Raw genomic sequence first — 7,489 nt, 5'->3', positions numbered from 1 at the left:
GCTGATCTCCTTGGGGGCTGGTTCTGCTGCCTTGACACAGGGGCCCTGTACAGTGAATGGTGCCAGTTTTGAAGGAGCAGTGTGACCTCCCGTGACCCATGAATGTGCCTCCAAGTGGCTCCTGTGTGTTTGACTTGTGAAGCTATCTGATACGCACCAGGTCTCAAGGTTCTCATTTCTCAGGTGATGTGATTCTAAGGAAGGAATTTGAGAGTTCACAGAAGGATCGTGTCTGCTGACTGTTCCATTCACTGTGCACTTTGCTCAAAATTTTAAAAATACCCATTACAAGGATAACAGAATAGCCTAAAATTACTATTCTTGGTTCTTATTTAATTATGGAATCTTCATTTTACTCAGAATAGTTGTTTTGTGTATATTGGTGTATATTATATAACTCTTTGAGCCTTTATTGGTAAATTCTGGTATACATTGAATTCATTATAATTTAGGTGAATAGAACAACTTGAATATCGTAGCAATAAGCTGGACTAGTGTCTTAAAAATGGCTAACTGATGAATTAGAAGCCATCTGACAGCAGGCCACTAGTGACGGTTTCTTTTGTGTTCCTATGGAAACATTTTGTACTGTACATGCTATGCTTAAGACATTCAAAACATGATGTTTTGAATGTGGATACAACTGTGTAAACCACATAATTTTTGTACATCCCAAAGGATGAGAATGAGAAGAAAAATGAACACTTTTGTAAATTATTGATGATGCTCCTTTTGTAATTCTTATGACTCAATTTTCTTTTAAGCATTTGTATATTAAAATAGCATACTGTGTATGTATTATATCAAATGCCTTCATAAATCTTTCATATATGTGTGTGTATATATGTATTTGTAACATTGTAAAGTATGTGAGTAGTCTTAAGTAAAGTGTGTTTTACATTATGCAAATAAAACCCAACACTTTTGTCCAATGTGACTGGTCAGATCAACTGAATAAATTCAGTATTTTGCCTTAGTTGTCGTGAAGCCTGTGATTCTCAACTGGGACTGAGGATGGGCTATAGGAGTTGAGATATAGACTGGAAGGAAATGTGCATCATAAGAAGGCAAAAAATACCAGGAGCTTTGCAAATTGTATTAACACACTCCTTTTCTATTGCTCTTGTATGAAGCTATTGTCAATTGGAATGGTTTGCATCCCCCTGGTACACTGAGGTAGAAAAAGTAACTGTGGTTGTGCCTGTAATCCCAACACTTTGGAAGGTTGAAGTGGGAAATCTGCTTGAGCCCAGGAGTCCGAGACCAGCCTGGCCAACATGGTGAAATCCTGTGTCTACAAAAAATACAAAAATTTGCCAGGTGTGATGGTGCACGCCTGTAGTCCCAGCTACTCAGGAGGCTGAAGTGGGAGGATCACTGAAGCCTGGAAGGTGAAGGTTGCAGTGAGCCAAGATCATGCCACTGCACTCCAATCTGGATAACAGAGGGAGGCCTTGTCCCCCTGCAAAATAAAATAATAATTGTGAGCCACTGGTTTAGGGTTATGTGGTTCTATTTTGCACCCTATTTTTATACATTTATACTATCCTTGAATACACGCTTGCATACTCTTTGTCCATTGTTACGTGGCAAGCTAATAACTAGCCATTGTAGAAGGTGACTTTAACTCACATAGATCAAATCTAGTGAAAGCTGTTGAATGGAAGTCTATCATCTACATGGCTAATAGTATTAAACACTTTTACATGTGTTATGTAAAACATGCTATCCCTTGTAATCCATGTAAATACACATGACATATGCATTGCTACCTCTTTTTTCTCAGAGAAGGAAATTGAGGCATAGCGAGGGTAAGTAACATTCCTCAAGACCACAAAGCAAGTGAAGAAACAGCTGGTATTTGAACCCAGGCCTTTCTGACTCCAATACACATGTTCTCCCTCGTACGTTGCTGCTTGTGAGAGATCAACACTGCAGAGGAAACAATTTCCTTTTCTGCCCCTCTGGTAAGGGCAGAGGCAGATCGACCATGAAGCTATTGAAGCTTCAGCCTCAGGGCTCCTCACTTGCATGGGCGCCTCCATAGTCCTGCACCTAATTTTTTTAAACGTATTTTCTATTTCAATGACTTTTGGAGTATAAGTGGTTTTTGGTTACATGAATGAATTACATAGTGGTGAATTATAAGACTTTAATGGACCCATCACCTGAGTAGTGTATGTTACACTCAATATGTAGTTTTTCATCCCACACCCCTCCCCTTTTTATTTTATTTTATTTATTTATTTATTTATTTTTGAGATGGAGTCTTACTCTGTTGCCCAGGCTAGAGTGCAGTGGCACAATCTTGGCTCACTGCAACCTCCATCTCCCGGGTTCAAGCAATTCTCCTGCCTCAGCCTTGATAATCCCAGTAGCTGGGATTGCAGGCGTGCACCATCATGCTCAACTAATTTTTGTATTTTTAGTAGAGATGGGGTTTTGCCATGTTGGCCAGGCTGGTCTGGAACTCCTGACCTCAAATGATCTGCCCACCTTGGCCTCCCAAAGTGCTGGGATTACATGCTTGCTAGAGGTCACACAACCAGTGCTAGTGTCTTATCTTCTGATTGTCACCGCCCCCTTTGTATCTTCCTTGAGGTCTGTAAAATATTCAGAAGCAGGTGATGGAGACTGTACCAGGAATTTACTGGACCTGATGGGGATTTGCCTAGCCTTGGAGAGATGCTTCTCATCTGGGGATCAGCCAGTGTCCGCGGTGCTAAATTTCTACCGATGACTGCCATGTCACTGAGCACCACGGTGGGACCTGGAGGGGATTCTGTCAGTCCCCTGGGTTCCTTGCTGACCCATGCTCCCTGTTTGGCAGACACAAGCAATTTGGTCTTTTATTGACAGCAAGTTATGAAAGTCAGTGTTTTCTGGAGGGCCTGGGGGGTATTTTTCATAGGCCTGTAACGTGACTAGGCGTAAAGATTGCTTGATGCCATGCCCCATGGGCACCCAGGAGGGAATGTGCCCAGCAGGAGAGCAGGCCTAGTAATGGAGAGTTGAAGTCTCATGAGGACCAACTCTGGGCAAGGAACTGTGCTGGGCCCTGAAGGGGACACAAGTGAGAGAAGATTCTAGCCCCTCTAACTTATCCACTCTCTGCTGAAAGGAAGCACGTTCCATTTTGGAATTGTTAGGAGGTTCTTTGATTTAATGTATATCCCCATCTGCCTCCAAAAAGGCTTTTTTCATCAAGTATTTACTTGAAATTTTACCTTTTGCCTGTGAGCTAGCTTTCTAAATGTCCATTGAATCGCCAATGCATAAGAAGATGATGACTGAAAGAACATGGTTTAGGCATCAGTATCAGGTTTCAAAAGCTTGCTTTGGGCCGGGCGCAGTGGCTCACACCTGTAATCCCAGCAGTTTGGGAGGCCAAGGCAGGCGAATCACCTGAGGTCAGGGGTTCAAGACCAGCCTGGCCAACATGGTGAAACCTGTCTCTACTAAAAATACAAAAAATTAGCCAGGCATGGTGGTGCGTGCTTGTAATCCCAGCTACTTGGGAGGCTGAGGCATGAGAATCGCTTGAACCTGGGAGGTGGAGGTTGCAGTGAGCCGAGATTGCGCCGCTGTAGTCACTGAAGCCTGGGCAACAAGAGCAAAACTCCGTCTCAAAAAAAAAAAAAAAAAGTTTGCTTTGGGCCAGAGAGAGGAGAAATGCAAAGTAGTCATTTACCAAGCTTTTTTTTTGTTTTTGTTGTTTTTTATTTTTATTATACTTTAAATTCTAGGGTACATGTGCACAACGTGCAGGTTTGGTGCATACGTATACATGTGCCATGTTGGTGTGCTGCACCCATTAACTCGTCATTTACATTAGGTATATCTCCTAATGCTATCCCTCCCCCCTCTCCCCATCCCACAACAGGCCCCGGTGTGTGATGTTCCCCTTCCTGTGTCCAAGTGTTCTCATTGTTCGTTCCCACCTATGAGTGAGAACACGTGGTGTTTGGTTTTTTGTCCTTGTGATAGTTTGCTGAGAATGATGGTTTCCAGCTTCATCCATGTCCCTGCAAAGGACATGAACTCATCCTTTTCATGCCTTCATAGTATTCCATGGTGTATATGTGCCACATTTTCTTAATCCAGTCTATCATTGATGGACATTTGGGTTGGTTCCAAGTCTTTGCTATTGTGAATAGTGCCGCAATAAACATACGTGTGCATGTGTCTTTATAGCAGCATGATTTATAAACATTTGAGTATATACCCAGTAATGGGATGGCTGGGTCAAATGGTATTTTTGGTTCTAGATTCTGGAGGAATCACCACACTGTCTTCCACAATGGTTGAACTAGTTTACAGTCCCACCAACAGTGTAAAAGTGTTCCTATTTCTCCACTTTTTTTAAATGTTTTTGTTATATGTTATATGTTTTCTTTTTTTAATGTTTTGTCGATTTTGTCTAAGATCAGTTGGCTATAGATGTATAGCTTTATTTCTGGGTTCTCTATTCTGGGCTCCATTAATCTATGCAATTGTTTTTATACCAGTACCATGCTGTTTTGTTTACTACAGCCTTGTAATATTATTTAGGGTCAGGTAATGTGATGCCTTCAGCTTTGTTCTTTTTCCTTAGGATTGCTTTGGCTATTTGGTGGTTTCATATGAATATTAGGGTTTTTTTTTAAATTCTGTGAAAATGACATTGGCGTTTTGAATTACATTGAATCGGTAGATTGTAGATTGCTTTGGGCAGAATCATGATTTTAACCATATTAATTCTTCTGATCCATTAGCATGGGATATTTGTTCATTTGTTTGTGTCATCTCTGATTTCTTTCAGGAGTGTCTTGTAGTTTTCCTTACAGAGATCTTTTACCTCCTTGGTTAAATATATGCCTAGGTATTTTTTTTTTTTTTTAGTAGCTATTGTAAATGAGATTGTTTTCTTACTTTGGTTCTCAGTTTGATTGTTACTGATACAAAGAAATGGTATTGATTTTTGTATGTTTATTTTGTATCCTGAAACTTTCCTGAATTCATTTATCAAATCTAGGATTTTTTTTTCCTTTAGGGTTTTCTAGGTATAAGATCTTATCATCAAGCATTTTTGTACTCATCTGCGAAACACCCTCATCCGGATTTGTGCTCAGCTCTCTCTAGGCAGGGTGTGCAGATACAAGTGTGGACGGGAGGGAGAATCATGTCCCTGTTTTGTTGGGCAATGGTCCTCAGCTCTGGGAGCAACAGCTGCATTTTCAACAACTGGAACTTGGAGTACAGATTTCTTCCCACATTGCCTATGTTTAACCTCAATGTGGGAAATCTGTTTTGTCACACTTCAGAATCACAGTGAGAGATGACCACTCAGAGCCAGCACACATAAGCATGCGCTGCGTTTTTTTTCAGGGTTGGGATAAATTCTGAGCACTTAACCAATTTCGAGATATCTGCTTCACCACATATTACAGAACCAAAGGTGATAATAACTGGCTGTTTGGCTGCCTGGAGCATAATCGCTGATTGAATGACATCTTGTTCATCCTGGTGACTGTACAAGGAGGTCAACTGGAAATACAAATCAATGCACAATCAGCTAAGAGCATAGCGGTCTCTCATTATGGCTCTACACCAAGGTACCCTGAGTTGGCCTAGCAATTGTATCATTACATGAATAACATTAAAGATTAGAGGATATATGGAATTTCCCTACAAATATTGGCATTATTATTGTTTTAATTCATTAATGCTAAATGTTCTCCTACGAAGCTTAATGAAATTCCACTTTATCTTTCCCATATGTATGTAGAATTTCAGACAGCATTTCATTGGAGCATATCTTCATACTGGTCCATTTATAAATCTGAATAGACTTGACTCTTTTCAGCCTAATTAACTTTCTTCCAAGGCATCAAGAGAGATGAGAAGGAAGAAGAATATTTTCAACAAAAAGAGAGGTAATAGGCACTACTGAAGGAAGGCTTGGAGCTTGTAGTGGAGTTAACTTTTGGTTCATTCTTGCTTTTTGCAAATGCACCAGTGACAGTAAGCCCACGGGACTGATACTAATGGAAAGAGGGCTGAGAATGGTGGCTCGTGCCTATAACCCCAGCACTTTGGTAGGCTCAGGCAGGAGGATCGCTTGAAGCAAAGAGTTCAAGACCAGACTGGGCAGCAGAAAGAGACCCTGTCTCTACAAAAAATGAAATAAAAAATTAGCCAGGCATGGTGGCATGCGCCTGTAGTCCCAGCTACTTGGGAGGCTGAGGCAGGAGTTTTCAGCACAGAAGTTCAAGGCTGCAGTGAGACATGCTCATGCCACCGCACTCCAGCCTGGGCAACACAGCAAGACCCTGTCACACACAAAAAAGATAATAGAGAGAGGCTATAGGCTGACAACAGCTGGCACTAAGACAGTCTTCTGTCAATGTCTGGGCTTGTGGGAAAAGGAAATGGTGTCAACCTCACATATACACACAACTCATCTCTTGCTACCTATATCTCTCTTCTGATTGGAAATTTGCATCTTGCTCAAGTTTTGCTCCCAAAAAGACAGAGGGCTAGGAGCTGATTCCAAGCCTAGGAGGCTCCCAGAATCTCTCACAGTTTCCCTGTGTGGACTAATTTGTGAGCCCTTGCCAGGACCAGCGAGCAAGAAAGCACCAATTGTTTCTATCTTAATTAAGTTACTTAGGGAAGAAAGAAAAAGAACAAAGGAATTAATTCAGATTTTCTCACTGAAACTGAAAGGTCCTTTTTTGGTCTGGCCAGCAAGCAAGAGGGAACAGAAAGATTTGGCTTGTGCCTTCCTCATTTGCCTCTTCAGCTTGTCCCTCTTCCTCTATACACTTCCCTACATTCTACATTCCCCAATTCTGTTCTCCAGAAGCAATTGCTTCTAGCAAAGATAGTCTATGCATACACAAACATATGTGATGATATAATGATTATATAACACTCTTCTTTATAAGCAACAACAAAGGTGCACATGGTAGCATACTTTATACATAGCTCTCTACATTTTTGTTTGTTTTATTTTGTTTTTTGAGATGGAGTTTCACTCTTTTTGCCCAGGCTGGAGTGCAATGGCGCGATCTCGGCTCACTGCAACCTCTGCCTCCCAGGTTAAGTGATTCTCCTGCCTCAGCCTCCCAAGTAGCTGGGATTACAGGCGCATGCCACCACGCCCAGCTAATTTTGTATTTTTTAGTAGAGACGAGGTTTCACTGTATCGGCCAGGCTGGTCTTGAACTCCCGACTTCATGATCCACCTGCCTCAGCCTTCCAAAGTGCTGGGATTACAGGTATGAGCCACCTCATCCAGCCCATCTGTTTTTTTGACAGACTATTTCCCAAAAATTACGAGGAAGTATGTAATTCAATCAGATGAATTCATTAATTAATTTTTTTTTTCTTTTTTCTTTGAGACAGAGTACCGCTCTGTCACCCAGGCTGGGGTGTAGTGGCAAGATCTCGGCTCACTGCAACTTCTGCCTCCTGGGTTCAACTGATTCTCCTACCTCACCCTCCC

This window comes from Mandrillus leucophaeus, unplaced genomic scaffold, assembly GCF_000951045.1.
Source record: "Mandrillus leucophaeus isolate KB7577 unplaced genomic scaffold, Mleu.le_1.0 Scaffold178, whole genome shotgun sequence".
In the NCBI taxonomy this organism is placed as follows: domain Eukaryota; kingdom Metazoa; phylum Chordata; class Mammalia; order Primates; family Cercopithecidae; genus Mandrillus; species Mandrillus leucophaeus.
Note: the sequence above shows the minus strand (reverse complement) of the source record.